Source organism: Fukomys damarensis, unplaced genomic scaffold (genome assembly GCF_012274545.1).
Source record: "Fukomys damarensis isolate Sample0158 unplaced genomic scaffold, DMR_v1.0_HiC HiC_scaffold_18, whole genome shotgun sequence".
NCBI classification, from domain to species: domain Eukaryota; kingdom Metazoa; phylum Chordata; class Mammalia; order Rodentia; family Bathyergidae; genus Fukomys; species Fukomys damarensis.
The window spans coordinates 6377282-6399258 of record NW_022900930.1 but is presented as its reverse complement, the minus strand read 5'-3'; positions in this window follow the sequence as shown (position 1 = coordinate 6399258).

The following is a 21977-nucleotide window of genomic DNA, read 5'->3' as shown; positions in this document are numbered from 1 at the left end:
AAAAAAAAAAAAAAAAAATCCTGATCCATCAGGAAAACCAATTTATTACTCTACATACATTTCAAATAAAATTACCTTGTGAGTTTTTTCTTCTGTGCATATTCAGATGATACTTTCTTGAGCTAGTACCTGAAATTTGAAGGTAGATTTGTGCCTATTATGTTTAGCAAACACTTCATCGTTATTCCACTAGCAATTCAGGAATTTTTTTAGCCAAAGACACTTTTTCTCCTTGGTTGGCCATCTTCCTTCCTTCTGTACCTTCCCCTAGATGTAGACTTTACTTTTGGTTAACAAACTCTACAGAACCAATATCTGTGTTGTGCTTCATGTTGCTAGAGTAACAAGCCAGCAAGATGTATGGTTTCTGTCTGATTGATCCAGACTTGACATCTGAGTAGGGGGTGAAATAAATTTTGACAGAACTTTGTAGATACTCTACCACCATCAACATGTCTTCCCACACTCAAAATTCACTACAGTTATGTTCATTTACAAAGTGTCGATGTTCAGCTGCATTGTGGAAAAGGGCAGGAAAAGTATGATTACAGAGCCGCCGATGTCATGATACTGGGTGGTGGTGTGCACGTGTGTGGTGGAGGCAGCACCTTTGTGGTGGAGGCAGCACGTGCACAGCGAGAGGTCATGTGGTCATGTGCCTGGATGCCGTGGTGAGATATATAGATACATATCATATATATATATATCTATATATATGAATGGATAATATGTACTGCTGTTCATTAGCACTGGAGGGTCCTCCAGGACCTGTTCAGTCCCATAGGTATCTTGGCACCAGTATCTAACATGCCTTGAAGATATTCTCTATAGCTACCAGAAATAATACCAATATTGTATCATTTGTGAACTCTAGCTCAGATCAACTATATCCCTCTCATGTGAGGAAGTGCCACACTTATAACTCAAAAGAAAGCATATTCCACTGGACTAGAATAAAGATGATATTGTAAGAGTAAGAGAAGTGGGGTGTGGTGGTTCATTCCGGAAGCTCGGCACAAAGGAAACTGAAGCAGGAGAATCCGTGTGAGTGTGAGACCTGTCTGGCTACACACTGAGTTCAGGACCAGCCTGAACGCCATAGTGAGATCCCGTCTCAAAATTGGGAGGAGGGAGCTGGGAGGGAAATGTGAGACAGACAGGTGAGAGCAGTGGTTCTGAGATATAAAACGCACCTCGCTTCTGCTTGCGAATCTGCTATTCAAACCCTTCCTAGCATCAGTGATTGAGAAACCACTGGCAGAAGGGAGGGGACATGCATGTCCAAGTTCATCTCTCACTGTAAATGGAAAGTGGTCCAGCAGACATGGACTGGAATAAAGTAATGTCTTAGTAAGTCCTTGTGCAGACTAAGCTCACTGGGGTTTGTATTCCAGAATAAAATACAGAGAAAACATGCCCAGTATTTATGGGCCTTCTTTAATGCTATCTTGGGTGAAGATAGGTAGCAAGAACATTTCAGATGCTGTCAAAGGAAACTGCAAGGTTGGCCTTAAAATGTGCAAATCTTGCCTGGCTTTCTGCTTCCTTGTGGTTCCTGTACTCTACTCATTGTAATGCAAGGAATATTGACCTTAATTTTGCCTTGTCGTATAAAGGTACGAGATCCCAATGATGAATGTGACCGTACTCTGTACCTAAAATGTACCAATCAACTCCATGAGGAAAAAAAAAAGGAAGGGCTTTAGTCCCACAAGCCTTTCCTCACCTACCTATCCATGAAGCTTTCGGTCAATCTTTGTATGATTACTTTTCTGCTTCATTATTGTATCAAGGAAAGGCTCTTAAAAGTTAATACATAACCTGAAAGGCATCTGCTGATGTCACGTTAGGAGGTTTATAGAGAATCTTTGTCCGATTTATCTATGGTTGTACCCTATTTTAAATGTGTGGAAAATCTGTTGGTATCCGGAGACACTGAGATTGGCTTCCTTGGGGGAGTTCACTAACTGACGGCCAGTTCAGCTGCAGGACAATGGTTTTGCACCCTGATTTCCAAATGTTGGAGGGATTAGGCTTCTCCGTTAGGATACTGATTAGTCTTTCTTTCTGCTACTTATTCTTCTACCAAATCCTACTAATATCGCCCCTTATTTTTTATTGTGCCTGAAAGAATAGTGGAAGGTTGAGTAGTAGGACTTTCAAGGGGTTGGGGACAGTTTGCCTTATCTAAATCATTTCGGTTTATACTTGGCTCACTTAGGGATCCCCTGTATTTGTCCCTCACTCCTGCCACCCAAATCTAAGACTCCCATACTTTTCCCTCATGTGGCCCAACCTGTACAGCCACCCTTGCATTGACCTTCATCTTGTGTTATAGCCCTGTTCTTTCCTCCCACTGTTACAGGTAAATCCCTCTAGGTCGTAGTAACAGGTATTATCTGGGTCTGGAAGTAAGGAAATGCCTTAGCTAATATGTATTAGTTTACACTGCCCCTACCCTCTGTCACATGCGTGGAATAAAAACGGCGGGCCACCACACTGTATTGTGTAAATCATCGAAGTGAAAGCAAAACTGACAGAATGTTCTCACCTTTCCCTGGGGCTCCCCGGCCAGCAGTCCCACATTCCTGAGCCACATTTATAAAAGCAGCCTGCAGGCACCTCCTTCACAAAGAACTTCCGCGCTCACAGCTTAAAGAACTGCATGTGTACACATTCGCGCTGTGGTCTCCTCTGTATCCAGGCGCAGAGCCTGCTCCTTTAGAGCTGTGGTGCTCTGCACCTGCCGCCACCCATCATGACACACCTGCAGGGAGGGCAGTGCCCCGGCCACCAGGGACCTGAAGAGTCTTAAGAGGTGTCTCAAGTGGAAGAACGTGTGAGCACACAAGAGCTGTATTTCTTCTACACTAGCGAATTATGCTGTTGATGTGGAGGATTATCACAGGGATCACATCGCCATCTTCTCCATCTGGCCTCTGAATAAACAAGCCGTAAAGTCTAGATTGTTGCTCCTGCAGGCGCAGAATCCTCCGTCCCTCAGATGCTGCTGCTTCTGACCGTCTTCCCCTGTAGCCTCTCGCTGGCATTCTCTCCGTCCCTCCTCACTCTGAGTCTGTTCTGCTGCCAGCTCCTTGGTTCGTTGTTTGGAGTACAGGGTAGGCGTTGACACGTACTGCCTGTGCTTGGTTCCTCTAGCTGAGCCCCGCAGATGGTGTTTCCTTCTCCAGCCATGACTCCCCAAGGGCCCGAGAGAGCCCGTTAAAGAACCTGAAGTCCCTGTGCCCTGTCCTGTACTGAAAACAAATGACAATCTTTTGATTGAGTGGTAACTTCTGGGTGGTCTGTTAGGAAGGACAGAGCTACACGGAGATGAGCTAGGTGAGAAAACACAGGTAGACATATTTTGAAAAATAGGCCTCTTCAGGCTTTGGGAAGAGGCCAGGAAAGCCATTGAAGATTGAGTTCTATATGTGAGAGACTCAGTGGCAGGCTTCAGGAGGAGGAGAAGGAATAGATGCAAGCCCTGAAAGAACTACGCTTTATGGTGCATGGCCTCGGGCTAAGACGGGTTCAACTGCCACAGCTGCTTTTGCTGCTTATGGTGACCTGAAGCCAACAGAGTTTATAGAGTCTGGGGGATTATTAGAGACGCGGGCTTTTAGGCTCCACCAGAGGGCTGTACTAAATTAGAGTCTGAATTTGTACAAGATTTGCTAGGTGTGTCTTACGCACATCGAAGGTCGATAAACGTTGGTCCATGCTGCTAGCCACTAAAGTGACTTTAGGCTCTTGCTGCCTTTGTCTCTGTCCATAGAGGTGCAGATTTTAATAGGAACCTCATGTTGTTGCACACACATGTTGCCCTCAGCTCAGCTGTGCCAGGGCATTGGCACATACTCAGAGACAGCCTATGAGAACGAAGGTTTGTCAAGGTACTAACAAGAAAGGACAGTGTTAATTGAGTCAGTAGCAAAACAGGATAAGACTGCAGTGGTGGAAGGGCAGACAAATTACCAGAAGTCCGATGACAGAGTCCTCTGAGTGACTAGTGGAGGTTGGCTGGACTACAACACTTCACAACGTTTTTTGTTCTGCTCCCAGCTACTGCAGGGAGGGACTTTATAGACTACACAGCAGTGACATCATTAAATTGCTTTGTTGTATGACCAACTTTTCAAGAAGCAGCTGACTTAACATGTGCACAGTAAGGGATGTTCTCTAAGCAACACTAATTTTGCCAGTTCCCAGTGTACTTTAGAAAACACTTGTCCAGACAGTCTGATTCCTGTCTGCTTACATTGTCCCTGTGACTTGGCTAAAGTCTCGGAAAGGGAAAGGATTGTGTCAGAAACGTGGTACTAAAGGTCCTAATTTTTCTCAGAGATAATACAGCAGTTTGAAAAAACAATGGGCTTGAAAGTACTTAGGAAAATATAAAGGGTTTTTGAAACAATATGTGCAAAGTGGTTGAAACCAAGAGGAAAAAGACATCCTACAAGGAGTCTCAAGTTCAGCACCAGCAACAATCTTAGCTGAAGTCATGGCTGCTGTATTCAATATGGGAAGAGGAGCAATAACTCAAAAGAGAAACCTAGGAGTAGAGGAAAGATGGTGGTGTGAATCAAAGATATTTGTCATCGTATTAGAAGATCATATTGGCTCCCAGTGGAAATTCTCTACCCTAACTAGCGTTAATTCGTTGTTCTGAGATTCTGTAGGTAGACGAAGCTTCCAGAGTTACTATGCTTTCCAGCTGAGCTTGTGATTCTCATCACACCTTGTGTAGGATTTGACCAAATGAATTTGAATTGACCTGGTGAAGACTCTATAGATTTGATGATAAATTGGAAATATTTAACCAGGGTTGACTGTGAAAGAAGTATAAAATTATTCCCTCCACCTTCTTCATTTCCATCAATATTAGTGCTCATGTGGTAATAGAAGTTCCTCTAATGTTAAACTGTTGAGGAGTTGACATTCTCTGTTCACAGCTTTTTTTTACGGGTTCTGAAATCACATTATCACAGTGGATTCATTTTCTAATTTTCATCATCATTTCTAGTTCCAGCTCTGATCAGCTTTTAGCACTTCTTTCCTGTAGAAAAATATTATCACTGTACATGTGATTATATATTTTCTTTGGTGTGCTGAACTGATGTATGAGATAACAGTCTATTTTAGAATAATTGCCCGAGTTTAGAGTCCTGACATGTGTAACTCAGAGATTTAGATGCTTTGTAGATTTAAATATACTAAAAGAAAGGACACCATAAAATATTTCTGAGAGTTCTAAGCATTAATATAACATTAGTGAAATTATTAACTTTTACTTCATTCATGTTATTTTTTTTGCTCTTTTTTTGGGGGGTGGGGTACCAGGGATCAAACTCAGAACCTTGCACTTGTGAGGCAGAGGGAAGAACCACTGAACTAAATCCCTGGCCCATGTTACCATGTTTTTTTAAAACTACATTTCCAAGAATGTACTCTTCCTAGTCTCCTTGGGGTGGCTCTGAAGATTGAATTACAATAGTAAGTCTGAAGAACTTTTACAAATGAGAGACAGTGTCAGTCTCAGGTTCATAAAGTGTTCTCCAGAGAGAATCTGATAAAAGGGAGGTACGGTGTGGTCAAAAGAGAAATCACCATGAAGAAGGCCTTAGGATCTCCTGGTAGAAAAGACCTACATCTAAGAAATGGAAGGTTAAGGAGTCCAAACTAGCTGATGGTAAAGTTAGAATAATAATTTTGTAGAGTTTCAGTTGTATATCACAGTAATATTTTATTAAGAACTTATCAGCAGTCCCCCAGATCTGTAGCATATATATTCCAAGATCCTCCCTCAATGCCTGAAACCTGAGCTAGTATTGCATCCTGTATATATTATGTATTTTCTTATACATCTATACACAAATTTAATGTCTTTTCTATCTTAAATAACTTATCATGCACTGTGGCTATAAAATTGCTGCAGTTTGTAGTACAACAGGAAAAGAGCATGAATGTGTTTCTGTTTTCACAGTTTCACAAATAGAACCATTCCTACTGTATATATTAGCAACTTCAGCATATGATTATTTTCCTTATCAAATAAAAAATGTTACCTTTCACACAAAGGTCACATTTTATGGCTTCTCTTTGATGTATCTAAGTTTCTGGCATCACTACTCTTGCTGTTTGGGGCCATTAAGTAAATAAAGTAAGAGTTACTTGAATACAAGCACTGTGATAATGTGGCAGTATGATCACTAAGTTCACTAGTAAGTGACTAACAGGCAGGTTTTATAGGTAGATAGATGGGGTGGGGGAAGAGACCCTAGGAAACAGATGATCTACATATGAGCCCAGACAGAAAAGACCCAAGTCAGATTTCATTATGCTGTTCAGAAAGGTGTACAATTTAAAACTTAAGACTTATTTCTGAAATTTTCTTTTCAGTATTTTCAAACACTGATTGATTGCAGGTAACTGAAACCATGTAAACATGTAAAGTAGAACCACAGCTAATGCAGGACTTCTGTGTAAGTAAAAACACCCCACTGCCCTGTTTTTGAGCATAAACTCTTTCAGATTGTGCAGTGGTATACGTTCAGACAGGAAGACAGGTGCTCACCCCTGCAGCAGACTCCATCCCCTGCTCCAGAACCCCAGAAGTCACACTATAGAAACGCAGGCTTTAAAACAAAGGAGGAACATATCCCTACATTTTCCAATCCTTTAGAAGCAGCTCTCTGTCTAGAAAATTTTGTGATCATTCAGACAGGTACTTTTTAATCAAAATATTAAAATTTTATTTAAAAAGCCAACAGGATCTATTGATGTGCAATGATGTATTTTCATTTTTTTTTTAGTTTACTCAGCAGAGTTACTTCATTATCCTTCCTTTATTGCAATTGTTTGTTTCTGAAAAATCTTTATTTTTTCTTTAAATTATGATGTATGAGTGATAACTCAGGTATAAACATCCTTAATTATGATAGGGCCTTACCAACTACAATTGACAGAATGTTACGTCAGTTACGGGAGTCATCTTTGTGTGCCTATCATTTTTTCAGATTAAGTTGAACTACAACTTTCATGGGAAACCAAATCTGGAGAGTTAGCCCGTATGACAGTGCTGCCTGCCTATGGTTGGCTGTTTGCTTACGTGCCTGTCAGAGTGAGGATTACACGTGTAATTTAGCAATGGTGTGTGTGTGTGGGGGAAGCTGGATGAAGAAAGCCAAAAGTAACGTTTCCTGTATTATATTGAAGGTTTGGTTAACTTTTGATTGTCTTAATGCACCACAATTTAAATCCCACATTCACCCATCATATCCCACACTGTAACCGTAGGTGGGTAGGTGGTAGGTAGAGACAAACGTCTATAACAGATATGCCCAGGGATTTAATTTTTAAGACACATTTTAATTTATAAACATTCATATGTACAGTTCTATGACTTTTAACCAATCACTTTGACATTTAGACTACAGAGGAGTTCTTATCTCCCCAAACCTCTCCCTTAAGCCACCACTTGGTAGAGAAACATTCCTTCTCTTCTTAGTTGTTGGTAACTACTGATTCCTACAGATTGAATTTTTCAAACTATTCTGTAAGCAGAATCATGTAGTATGCACCCTTTCAAATAAAACTTCTTTTTCTTCCTGCCTTTGTTGTTTGGTCTGTGCTATTGCACGTATCAATGATTTGTTCATTTTTGTTTCTGGGAATTGTTCCAGTGTTAATCCAATAACCATTTGAAAAATAAGTTGTTTCTAGTTTGGGGCAATCATGAATAAAACTGGCTTAAAACTTTTCATTCATGTTTCTGTTCAACATAAATTTTCAGTTTTCTTTGTCTCTATCTAAGAGTTGTGATATTAGGTTGTATGGTAAGTGCACATTAACTTGAATAAAACTTCTAACGGAGGTGTGTCCTCTCTCACAGAGCATTCACCTCAGCAGTGTCTGAGTGTTCAGGTCCTCCACATCCTGCTTTCATTATAGTTTTATTTTAGCCCGCTAAGAGGAGGGTCCTGGTGTGTCATTATTGTTTTATGTCTTCCTGATAGCTCATGATGTTTTGGATATTTTGATATGCCTATTTCATACCTTTCTGTCTCCCATAGTGATATAGCTGTTCAAAATTTTACCAAATTTTAAACTGGGATTTGTGAGTTGAAAGCATTTTTTTTTTGCCCCCAGTTTTTGGTTTACAATCTCTTTTTGTACAGCAGAATTCTTAATTTTGACAAAATCTCAATTGCAAAGTCTTAGTTAAAAAAATATATCTTACATCTAAACACAGCTTAGCCAAAGCAAGAATTATGCATATTTTCTCCTATGAGTTCTCCGAGCAATCTGTACAGCTTTATAGTTTATGCTTAGGTCTATAGTTCATTTAAATTATTTTTATAAAAGATATGATTTGTGTACTAACTTTATCTTCTAAATGGAATATGTTTAAAGCACCATTTTTAGAAAGCTGCCCCTTTCCATTGAGTAACATTTTCTTCTTTGTCAAAACTGTATTGGCTGGAGCTATGTGGCTGTACTTCTCGGTTCTCTTTTGTGTTCTCTTGGTCTTCCTTTCTGTCATTGCAGCAATACCATGATCTCTTGCTTATTGTCATTATAATCCCTGAAACTAAATTGTGGTGTCTCACAACTCTATTCACTAGCATTTTGGGCTAAATACTGCCTCTACCTTTGCATGTAAATTTTATAGCCATCTTCTCAATACTGTATCTATAAAAATACATTGCTGTGAATAGTATTGAATTTTCATTGTATCAATAAAATTAGAACTGACCTTTTAAAAATAAATTGTTTTCCTACAGGATATCTAATTAACTTACCTATCTGTGGTTAGACATGGCCGGCCCTCAAGGAGCCAACATGGAGGATAATCAAGACACATTCACTGAAGGCCAGAATTGTAAAAGGAGAGAAACTACTATGTCCTTGTACTTTCCCTGGGGATGAACAGCAGTGATTGACTTTCTAAAGAGGTTTCAATCACCTAGGTAGGAGGGGCCAAGGTCTTAGCCCAGCCTTTCCAGGAAATATCCCTGACCCCCACCTTTACTGAAAATCCTTGTAGTTTTGCTGCGTGACTGGCTCCTCCATTTGACCTCCACTTAATCAATATTACCTGAGAGACTGTACTTGTAATTTTATTGGTTGCTCATGGTTTTGCCCCACCTCATGCCCACCTTGTAATTTTCCATTGGGTTTTATACTTTTGTCCCACTTTGTACCCGCCTCCCCACATGGCTTTGCTATATAAAACATCTTGGAAAAGAGGGGAGAGTCGGCAAGCCACTTTCCATTCCCCCTTTAAGAAGCCTTCTTTCCCTCAATACATTTTTTTTTCTATTCTTAAAAAAATTTTAAAAATTAAAATAAATTGTTCCAAGGAAGCCATGGTGAAATACACCTGTAATGCCAGCATTCTAGGAATCTGAGGAAAGAAGATCTCAAGTTTCCACTCTGTCTGCCAAGGGCAATTTGGTGACTTAGTGAATCACTGTCTCAAAACTTAAAAAAATTACAGTAGAAAAGGCCTGGGCATGTAGCTTAATGTGAAGAAGGCCCTAGACTTCCACTCCATACACCTGGTAACTGTCCACTGTTTAGATTTTCTAATTACATTGAGGATTGTTCTCTAACAAGAAAACTCTACTAACTCTCCTAGCAACCAGTGTCCTTAAGGTAGTAAGTATTCAATAAATATTCATTGGATAATGTAGCAGTCCAGGGTAGAGTAGAATTAATTTTACCTTGTTTCTTTTTATACTTTCAGCTAGGGAAACCATTGGAGAAGAAGAATCCACACACTTCTTGTCAAAAATACTAAAGGAGTTTGGGGGCCTCATTGTAATAGATACTGAATCCAGTTGCCAAAACAAAGTTCCAGATGTGCCATGAAAGTGTTTCTTCTTTGCATAGTGCAAGGACCGAGTGGCTTTGTCAGAAAGGTGCTGCTGAATTCGTACTTTAACACGGTTCCCTCTTTCTCTGCCATCCCTGAAGTTGGGGATATTGTCCTTCGGTTCCCATTAGCAATTTGGTTAGAAAGATAATTCAGAGGACTTTTATCTTCTAGTGATTATCTAAGTAATTTTTTTTTCATCAGAGCACCCGTTTTTCAAGTGAAATCTTACTCAGAAACACAGTCAGATTAAAGCGGAGTTGCTTTGGTTAAACTGAACTCTGCAGAGATCTTGAAAGCCTGTTATCAGAACCTCAGTGACGGGGAAACAGGGTCGGAGAGGTTATGCAACTTGCCCAAGGTTGCACACAAATCGGTGCAGAAGCAGAAATAGAGCCCTCGTCGTCTGTTTCTTAGGACAAAGCTCCAAATGGCTGCCTTTTCAGAGCTCCTTCGAGCTGCATTATATGTCTCTATGGGAACTGTGTTTTTTATTTTCTTTTTATGCTATGGTGAGAAACATGCCTGGACTTTATCTCAGCTTCAATATTTGATTTGAGGAGAGGATATTTTGAGGACTTTACTCCATAATAAGGAACCTTCCATAGTATTCAGTCTGGGTGGTATTTTATTTTATGTTATTCCTGCAATTCAGGTGAAAATGCTGGCAGGCTGGAGGGAGAAACTGCGCTGAAATCTCCTCCTGGCATATGCCCAGGCTTTTCCAGCTGTTACCATGCATCCCGGACATTCATGGAGGTGCTACACAGCTTCAAGACAGTTACACTAGTTTTTACTTTGGACTACAATGTCTCCTGAAGCCTCCACGTGGGTGGGAGACCATTCCAAGATTTGCGGTTGTAAACCTGTTGTAGTTGTAATTTTTTTAGCATGTGAATTAATCATGTAAAGAAACAAGAAAACTGCAAACATAAATTGAATACATTTTATACAAGACTATATTCACCGTTCCTCATTTTACAGTAGCGGTTTTGTTTCTTGTCTAACCCTCAATGTTTTGCTTTGTTTTGTGTTTTTAGAAAGCTGGAATTTTAAGGGTATGTACTAATTCTGAATGCTGAATTCCTGAACAGTGCCAGTCAGCTCACAGACAAGGTCACATTTTTCATACATTTTATTTAAGAGAGGGAAGGAGTTAGTCTTTTATAATTAGCAGGATATCTTTTCTTGAAAAAAGGCTAAGTGCTATTTTTTACCTCCTTGTTTTCCCAATGTATTATCATTCCTACTTCTCTACTATCTGAGCTCCTTTAAATAAATTCTGGTGTTCCACTTTGTGTCTCCCTCAGTCTAAATATTTCATGTGTGTCTTAAATGCAAGATTAGCAGTCAGGTTCCCTAAGCCTCTGACACTTGCCCTGATTTTAGAACCCTCAATTGGGTACCAGTTGGCAATGTGATTAAATTGTCCACACTGACAGTAATGGGAAGAAAATGTTCTGCTTAGATTGTTGATATTGGCTCTTCTGATCTTTATGCTGAAAATAAAAGCACTGTTGCATTAAGTAAAACAAGTGATTTGACGTATTTTAAGTGTCCCCTGGGGCTGAGGTTGCTCATTGTTTATGTTGTCTGAGTCCCTTGCTTTTTTTGTATGTGATGACAGAAAAGCAAACCCACAAATAAACAAAAACATTTTACCATGAATCAGAAAGGTCTGATTATCATTTGCAGATATTTCTGGTTATTTAGCACCGCACCCCAGACAGAATTCTCTATGGCATGGTTTTGTCATCGTTAACGTGGCAAAAATGGAGTCTTCCTTTTAAGAATGAAAAGCTTGAAAAACTGAATCAACACATGTAAACAAAGCTTCCTGAGCCATTTGTAAAGAAAGTCCTCTCAGTGAGATAAGACTGTGGTCGATTGTAGGTCTGCTTGCTGCAGTGATGAACTTTTCCTAGAGAGTAGCCCACTTGTTACCCAGTGCAGGAGACTGCTCTGATGCTCACCTGTTTATCATGCACAACTAGTTAGATGTTTACGCCAACTTCCAAGCTTGTACTGTAGAAACTGAACCAAACTGTGATTCCATTGAGGGCTGCAGAAAGCTATTTTGAGAGGAAAGTAGGTATACAATCTACAGAGAGACTATTGGAGCATACACGTGTAGCTCTCATTGGATTCTTTTACAGCATAGAAAGTGACCTGGTTCCATTGAATTTCACTGCCAAGGTAGTTTTTTGTTTGCAATGAATGACAGCAAATACAAGATGCATGAGATTTACATTAGGAGCTGCATACAAAGTTTGCTAGTACTGGTTTACTTCAAGGAGCTACGATGAATTTTACTGTGTAGTCAATGCAAAATGAATCTGAATTAGTCATGCTCTGTGCCCCATCTCTTAGATTTTTGAGAAGTCTCTTCTCAGATTTCCTAATTAAGAGAAAGAGAGAGAGAGAGAGAGAGAGAGAGAGAGAGAGAGAGAGAGAGAGAGGGAGAGAGGGAGGGAGAGAGAGAGAAAGGTGATCTACATTTCCCCTCTTTACAGTCTTAAGAAAATTAGGGAGGGCATCTGGACACACACATAAAAAGAAAACAAAAAAACAACAACAAAAAAAAGGCATTCAGCTGTTTGTTCTGTCCCCTCCTAAACTCATTAAGAACATAGCCAGAAGCCTGGTGCTACTGGGAGCCTTTATTGCACATTCTAAATGTAAAAATAGCAGCTATCACTGTGTTGCTGACAGGCACTTATTAAATGGGCTGCTGGTGAGTTCCAGAATGATGATGATGGTGATGATGATTTCCTTTTGACTTTCTCTCTCCATGTGAGTCACATGGCAAATGGGGAAGAAGACAATATCATCTTGATGAAAGGGTTTCTTGGCCTAGGCAACTTGTGATAGTGCACAAAGCCCAAAATACTTATGCCAAATTCCTCAAATCATCTATTCAGCTTAGAGAACGGTTATGATCTTTATTGAAAGTGGTGAGATTGGCCTGAGGATTCACAGAAATTAGAGCAAAGAGCTGGCACTTTAAGCTGTCTCTCAAATTGGTAACTTTTTTTTTCCTTTTAGTAACTAGGGCTACAACTTTGCTGTAGTGTAGATTTCTATAGAGTATAGATTTTGTGTGAATGGATCTTAATGCTGACTGCAGATAAGAATCATTTTATAAGCTTTTAAGTGCCATTATGTCCTAGAGCCACTAGGACTATCTTGACGTCTTTGATTAGAATGGGCTCCAACTCTCAATGTGCTGTACTTTGTTTTTGTTTGTGAGCTTTTCAGCCTGTTTTAGAGTACTACTAAGGGTTGGTGCTCGCCTGTTAAAACTTAGTTGACCCTACTAGCTCCAGGGAAACCCTGTCTGTATCAGTCTTTCTGGAAGTCCTGCACTCAAGTTTGGGTATCATTGTCTTTCGAAAAGGATCCAAGAACTTCTGAAGAAATTGGGAATTTAAGTCCCTCAAAGGCGGGAATTATGTTTTAGGTCTTCGTTTGTGTCTTTTTGAATATTTATGCTATGCATTAGTGCAAAAATTTAGTTGGCAAAAGGTTTAAAGTTTTTGATGGTTACTTTGCTGGTATATACTTAGATATTCTTAGAGTTTAGCTTTCCTTTTCAACCTTTGACATACTCGTGTTACAATTTTAATTTGTCTTTGTCTTTAGTTTTAGCCTAAGATAGGCCTTCTAACTCCTTATTTACAAACCTAAAGCTCTGGAACATAATCTATAGTAATAATTTTATTTTTTAAAAAGGGAGATTTAAAAACCAAAATATATAAAATTAAAAGGCTATAATTTTAGAGGAAATTGAGCTTCTTTGAAAATAATATATTGTTTTGTCACAATATACTATAGATTGATGCAAATTTTGACTAGTATTGAAGTTTTAAAATTTGTCTTTGAAGAAATTCTCTTGTCTATTGACACTTATTGTCTTACTGATTCCTAATGGTTTTCAAAATTTTAAAGGTAAGTTTTCCATATTATAATAAATTTATCTCTGTTACTTATCATTTCCCATAGTAAAAATAGAAAAATACCCTGGGTGGGGCCCTGCATATAAAGGCCTATTAGTTTTTGTTTGTTTTGTTTCTGGTACCAGGGATCAAACTCAGGTCCTTGTGCTTGTGTGGCAGGTGCTGAACCACTGAGCTAAATCCCTAGCCCAAGGCCTATTAGTTTTTGTATTTCCTGTCCCTTAATATAAACTATTCTACAGTGACAGTTACAATGCTCAATGGCTTGCATCTAGGAGTGCTAATGTAAATGACTCAAGGAACTTCACATAAACGGCCAGACCTCATCTCAGATCCACTAAATCAGAGTTCTGTTTAGATGAGGAGAAGTCTGGCACCTACATGACTGTTCTACAAAAACATTATCAAGGAATTTTGCTTAGAAATTTCATCTTTTCACGATTGTTGTAGAAGTTGTTATAAATTTTCTTCTAATGTTTTCATAATTTATTTTTGCTTTAGAATCTATGATCGATGAAAACATAATTGTGTTTGTAGTCTGAGTTTGAAATGGATAGTCAGGGGACCAAATACAAATAGGTAATTCGGATATGAATTCAGGGCGGAAACTGAATTTTTCAGACTTTTGTTGATAAGGCAAGCCACCTGGCACTTTTATTTATTTATTTTCTTTTTAGATTTTATTTATTTATGTATTGAATAAATAAGAAATATGCGCTATATATTATTTAAAAGTACTCAAGGTTAGGCAAGGAAGAGAAAGTCTCTTCTTTCTCACCAGTTCCCTGGCGAATTTAGTTTTCCTCTGTCTCACGAAGTAACCTGTCTTTGGTTTGTCAAATTCTCTCAGTCTCCTTGTTGTTTTCAACAAGGTAGCTGTTCGCTTCTCTTACACTCCCCTGTTGCAGAGTTCATTCAGCCCCTGGCTTTCTAACTTGAATTACTTGGAATTTCCATTTATCAGCTCTTTCTGCCACTTCCTTGATTTTCTGGCCACTTTCAGTTACACAATTTTAGCACTGAGTGTTTCAAACAATACATTTATGAAGGCCATGATACATGCCTTATTATGTTCCCTGTTGTCCTAGTCTTAACCATGTAAGTGACACAAAATTAGGAATTATTGTATGGGTCACAGCAGTGGACTGTAACAGTCATGCTATTGTTTGAATAGCTTTTGTCCCACCAAAACTCAAGTAGAAATTCAACCCTAATTATGAGATACTAAGAAGTAGGTCCAGCTGAGCCCTTTAAGAGGTGATTACTACTCAGTTCTCCATATAAGTGAATTCATGCACATAATTAATGGACTAATGTGTTGATGACTTGTCTTGACAAGTGGACCTGTTATAAATCCAGTCAGCTAGGTCTCCTCTGTGTTCCTTCTTTCTTCTGCCACATGATACCTGAAGATCCCACTGGATCTCTACCAGTGGTAAGTCCATCATGAGGCCTGGCCCTGTGACCTTGGACTGGAAAAGATGAGACAAAAATAAACCTCTTTTGTTATTATTTCCAAGTCTGTGGTATTGTGTTCTAACAACAGAAAATGAAGGAAGACAAATAGCAAGATAAGAGACTATTTCAGAAAGACTTTGGTGTGATCTGGAAATGCAATTTGCAAGCAATAAAGTGCTGAGCAAAATGAAATTGTATGATTGCTGCAGCCATTAGCATCACTCATATAATGCAAGTTACCAAGCTATCAAGGAGGGTCAGCCAGAACCCTAAGAACACGGACGTGGTCCAGGGATTATACCTGCTGGCTGTGCTATTGGATGAACGCCATAGCTGGAATAAGTACCCCTCAGAGACCCAGGTGTTAAAGGCCTCATTGCCAGCTGGTGATGCTGCTAGAAGGGGTTAGAGCTACTGGGAAGTTTCAGGTCATGGAGGCCATGCTCTTTAAGAGGACCGAGACTCTGGTTTCTTCCTTTTCTTCCTCTTTTATATCCTGACCATGCAGTGAGTGGTTTTGCCCTGTGCTGTCATTATGGTATTTGAAGCAGGCCCAAAGTGCTGGCTTGTGGATTGTGGGGTCAAACTTCCAAAATTGTAAGCTCAAATAAAGCTTTACTCTGTATAAGTTTTATGTATTCTTTACAGTAATAGAAACCTGACTAGAGCGACTGATCATTAGCTACGAAAATAAAATCCAAATTTCAAGCATAGAAGAGAGTTGTAGGGAAGGAGAAAGAGAGAACCAGACATCCAAGCAGAAGAAAATAAGTTAGGCCTATATTGGACTCTATTCGTATTTTTACACTTAAAAGTAAATATTGAGAGGATTTAAATCATGTTTATTTTAACCACAATTTCAGAAATAAATTCATTGGTATATACCTGGACAGTGTAAATATCAAAAATAATCAAAAGTTGAGAGTGACCCCCAAAATATCTAATTGGACAAACGTGAAGAATATGGAGGTGGACTCACTGTCTTTATCTTTGCTGTGTGTTAGCAAGTATTTGACTGCATGATATTTTCTTTCTTATAAAATCCAGAGGAACTGTTGATTATTATTTTCCAAATGTAAGAGCACAAAATAGGCATCATCTTAGGTGACCAGTGTACCACTCTACATTTTGCATCAATTGCTGACAAAATCTGAAAGGCAAGAGATAAATATATTATAATAATTATGTAGTTGGAACACTCCAGATTCACCCGCAGTCTAGTTATCACGGAGTTGGTATTTGGCTGTTTCATGTTTCTTACAATGAACCATTTGGATGCAGGCTTGGCAATTAGAAGCTCCCATCCGGAACACTTGGTTGGAGAAGGCTCTGTAGAGTGATTTTCTCCTCAGATCCAGGAGGACAGCATGGATCTGGGTCCTTGGATTAGGGTGGGTATACATTTTAAATAGGGTTGATGTGGCTAAGGAGTGACTTGTACAGATGATTTATTTTCTCCAATGGAGCCATTTGAAAAAAAGTTAGTGAGCAGAAAAGCAATATAGCGAGGAACAAATCAGCCAGTGCAGCATTCCATTCTTATTTTGCTTGAAGTAACAGGTCAAACATACAGATTTTTAAAAAATGACACACATCTAGGTGTTACATAAATAAATTTTCTCTTTTAAACATGCTAATGTCTTTTCATTTGCTTATTTATTCTGACATGTATTCACCTTTTGGTTATTAAATTTCCTTGTTGAAATGGAACTGTCTCTTCATTTTAAAAACGATTGCCACAGAGACTTCCTGGGCATGCTATATATCTGCGTCTATATTTCTAAACAGATCAGCAAGAGAATTGTTATCCCAGCTTCACAGACATGAGAGCAGCAGGGGCATAATATATGTGTCATACAGTAAATCGGAGCCCTGAAGACCGTGGGGCTCTTGACTGTGATATCTGGATTTGAACTCTGCTCCTTCTCAACTCCACTGAACAGTGCTTACATGAGCTACTTTAAGTCAAATGAGTGCTTCGTTTCTTGTTGAATGTCATGAGCTATCTTCATTCTGGACCCTGAGCCTGCTGTTGAGTGTGGGGAAATAGAGATGGAGGATAGAACTGCTCTGAAGCTAATTAATTTTAAATATTGTTTTTTATTTAATTAAAGAAATCTGCTCCCTTCTTTTTTGCCTCTCACTGCCCTGAGCGTATGTCAGTAGTAGTCAGAAGTCATATCAGGGGTTTGTTATGGTAACCCCTGCCTCCCTGGTTTTCCCACAGCCATCGCGTAGCCTGGAGGGAGCAGTTGTTATCAGACTCAGCCTGTTCCCCTGCGGATTGTAAAGTTGCTGCCAGCATTTCATTTCATTTCATTTCATTTCATTCAGTTTGTGGGTGCTAGAGGCCAGCTTCGTGCTTGACATGGAAAGGCATTTTGAGCATATTGTTGTTAATCCAGAGGTACATCGATGATTGTAAAGTCTTGTAACAGCCCCTCTTTTCCATATGAGAGAGACTTCAGACACAGGCTGGCTGAACGAGGAGGTATAACTATGATTTGGACTTTAGTCTTTTGGTTTTTGGTATTTCAAAGATTTCAAGTCTTGAGTTGAGGCTCAGTGATACAGTTTCTTCTCAGAATGCATTCAGACCCTAGATTCCATCCGCAGAGCATAAGTACACACACACACACACACACACACACATGCAGGTATGTCAAAAATACCATTCAAGGTCTTGTCTGGGGTCTTGATTGTGATGTAAAAACGAAAGTGAAATCAGCTGGAAGCATGCTGTAAAGTCCATTTCCATGGTCAGACCATATCTCATCATTAGGGTTCATTGTGTCCACCCAAAGCTAAGATAGTAGAATGGCCATTTTCTTGTCTGCAGATTCTGACAGATTTTACCTTTTTTGTTGTTGTTGTTTCTACAGTGCTGTAAATACTGTTGAGCATAAATTCTATAATTTATTTAGTGTGGAGTCCTGTGAAGCCTGTTGAATATTGGAACCAGAAAGTGTGAGACGGTAGTGTTTATATTTTAATGTTTGGTTATTCATTTAAGCAGCTTGAGAATCCACAGGATGGTTGTTCACTCGTAGGAGGCACTCTGAGAATCTGGATGAACTGGGTGCAGTAGCAGAAACAGGCAGAAATCTTTCAGAATCACTGATTAGCAGAAGAATTCACATCTCTGCACGGTTTCCAAAATATAGCCCCAAGTGTCATAGGAAACTTGCTTATTAGCACCTACTTTTAAACCACAGCACTTTTAAGTAGCGTCATTGCCTTCGCGTAAGGATGGTACAAATAGCATGTGGATTTCTGTGCAGGAAGGCAGCTCAGGCCTCACAAGTCATGCCAATTAAGCGACTAACTGGACCTCTCGCCGGGAGGGGTCTTTCCCATCTTTGCTGCATCAGTGTAGCCAGCTAATGAAGAATCATTTGAGCAACTATTTTGGCTTAAAAAAGAGAGAGAGAGAATGTGAATTTAAGAAGCCCCTGGTGGAGGCTGTACAGTTTTTAATAACATGTATATAATTTAAGAGCATTCACAAATCCCAGAGAATAACTCATATACATCCTCTTGATTAGAGATTTGAGAACAAGATCTGACCTCCTAGAAAACTTTCCACTACAATTAAGAAACGTAGCATTTTCTCTTCTGTCTTCTTCCCCTCTACTGGTACCTATCTTTCTATTCATAAAGGTAGTCACCCATGTGGTGCTCTTCCAGCTGCCTTAGTATGCCTGCAAGTAAGATGTGTAAATGGGCTTGGGATAAAGTAGCTTCTACCTCCATTCATTGGAATGTAATTAGCCTGGAGTCTGTGGAAGCCACAACTCACAGATAGACTAGCAGATGTGTTTGTGAAGACCGATTCCCCCATCAGGAGCCAGATGTGCCTCCTATCTTTCCCTTCTTCCTTTAATAGCCTACAGTTTAGGATGTAAGTGAATGAAAAATATTCTAGTGATGGTTTATTAATTAAGTGTCATCAACACTATAGTTTCTTCTAGAAAGACTGGTATTTCAGTTCATTGGAAACAAGTGTATTGCTCTCGGATGCTGTAGTAAAAAAATGGTGCACCCAGGAGAGCCATAAAAATAATCATTATATAAAGTGCCTGACAAGTTGAGTAGGGTACTGGACAGAAATGATGTGTGACTTGCTTTATTCTGGCGTTATGCAAGACTTTGACTAAATTTATGCGTGAGTTACTGCTACCTTTCTTTGCACAGCTGGCCCTAGGATAAATTGTAAGGGTAGAAAGTGACCCTTTGCCCATGTTGAGTCCTGTCATACCTTTTTACCCTCACCTAAGAACTCTGGCTACAAAGGTACCTTTTCTACCTTCTCTGTGCTGAGAAAAATTACTCCATTAATCCCACTCTGAATATGACTCCTTGGCTTGCTCCTTCAAAAGCACTCAGGGCCAGGTGAGGGAGCTGGGCCGTCTACGAAGCGAGCGTGGATCCTCAGTAGTGTGGGTCTGAAATGGCACAGGTTGGGGCGCAGCCCCTCAGCTGCATGGACGTGAGCCCTGCCTGTGCTCTGCCAGCCTGGCCCGGAGTCAGCTGTGGCCTTTATTTGAGGACCTCACTTGTGACTGTCATGGGACGTGAGAAGGGAACCCTCAGGACCAGGAAATAAACAGTTGAAGAAGGAAGGCGTTTATGCTCTTGACAAATGTGTATCAGATCCCAGTGAAAAACCTGATAGAATAAGTAGAGTGTCTGTTTGCAGAGCCTTTAAATCATGCTTTGATAATGGGAATGGTTTGTAATTCATTCCTTATGTGGCTATAGTGCTGCATAAGAACTGGTTTATAATACACAACAATTTGGTAATGATGGTGTCCTTACCAGAAAAGGCACAAAATATGTATTTATCATATATCCTATATCCATATTTACATGCATATTTCTATAATGCCTCAATAAATTTGTGTATACACATGAATATCAAAATTCTATAAAAATATAAATATAAAAAATATAAAATTTCTGGCAGAAAGAGTATACCCATCAAACCTAACCCTACAGATTTAGATTGCTCTTCACTAGGCTAAACTTTTCTTTTTCCAGAATTTATCTCTTGAAAATCATATAGGGGCTAGGGAAATAGCTTCATGGTACAACACTTGGCCAACATACTTTTAAAAAAAAATGTTTTTTCTTGAAACAGAGTCTTCTTAGTTGACCTTGAACTTGTGGTGATCCTCTTGCCTCAGCCTCTTGTATGCTGGGATTACAGGTTTACAGCACCATACCTTTCTTGCAAAGAATATGTAAAGGTCTAGACTTAATTGCCCATACTGTCATCTCCTTAAGGTCCATCCCCTCTGAAGACTGTACCCACTGGCTTAGTGACTTTTCTTATTGCTGAGAAAAAATACCCAACCCCCAAATTTAAGAGAGGAAAGAGGTTTATTAGGTTCACAGTTTGTAGAGGTTTCAGTCCATAGTCAGCTAGCTCCGAGGAAGGGAGGCGTGGTAGACAAGCATTGCAGAGTACAAACGGTTCCTGGCACACAGAAGGTTGCAAAGCAAGCAAGGGACAGCCACAACTCTTTCTATCCCTTATATCTTATCTAGATGGTTTAATCCTTGTTCCTTTGATCCTAGCATGAAGCAATCCCAGCCCCACACACTCTGGATCGAGCCACCTCTGAAAAGTCCCACTTATGATTGCATGAAGCTTTTGGGCGACATCTAAACACAAGCTGGCCCCCTAAAGGCTCTGCACATCCCTGTATGAAAAAATAATTTAGTTCATCTCTAAAAGTCGCCAAAGTCCTAACAGTTCTAACACTGTTCTGTTGCAAAGTCCAAGGCCAATGTCTCCTCTGAGATTTAAAGCAAACTCTTAGCTGCAAGCCCGCCTAGGAACGAAAAGAATGTTAAAACACTACCAACATTCAGTGGCACAAGATAGACATTTCCATCCCAAAGTTACAAATTGGGGAATAGCAAGGAATGGAAACAAAGCAAGACCAAAATCCAGCAGAGCAAACATTAAATCTCACATTTCTATTTCTATCATCCTCAGCAATCTGTGGCAAGATTTGAACTCCAAAGGGCTTTGGTGGCTCTGCCCCTACAGCACTGCCATTGATTCTGGGCTCGCATGGCTTCTCTCTTGGGCCAGCTCTGCTCCCTCCTCAATTTTCCCAGAAAATTCATGTTTCTGACTTCTCCAAACTTCTGGGGTCTCCACTGCATGTTTGGCTTTATATTTACAGCTTTGCACACTGCCGTCTGAGGAGCACACTGCCTAGCTTTCCAGGCTTTTTTTCTGAAATCTTGGTGGGAGCTTCCCTGATCCCACAATCCTTCCCTGACCTTGCATTCTGCTCGCACCTAAAAGAACAAACATATGGATAATCCAAAGGTCTGCTGCCAGCTGGAGCAGTAGCCAGGCTTCCCTCTCTCTTGGCTGTAGGGGTCGAGTGCCTGGATTGCTGAGCAATCTAAAGCCAGTCTTGAGGAACACATGCTCTGGGCCACCGCCATTCTGAATCATGGTGCTCTGGGGCTCTTTCACCTTTGCCAGTCTGAGGTTGCAAAGGCTAGAGTCCTGTGGGTTCTTGTAATGGCCTTAGGCCATCTTTTCTGCTGTCATCTTTGAAATACGTGCCTTGTTTTTGCTAGTCTTTTCAGTGACCAATTTCTCTTCTGTTCCATCTTTGCAGAGTGATAACTTTACTGGGCCTTCCTTTCTGGGCAAG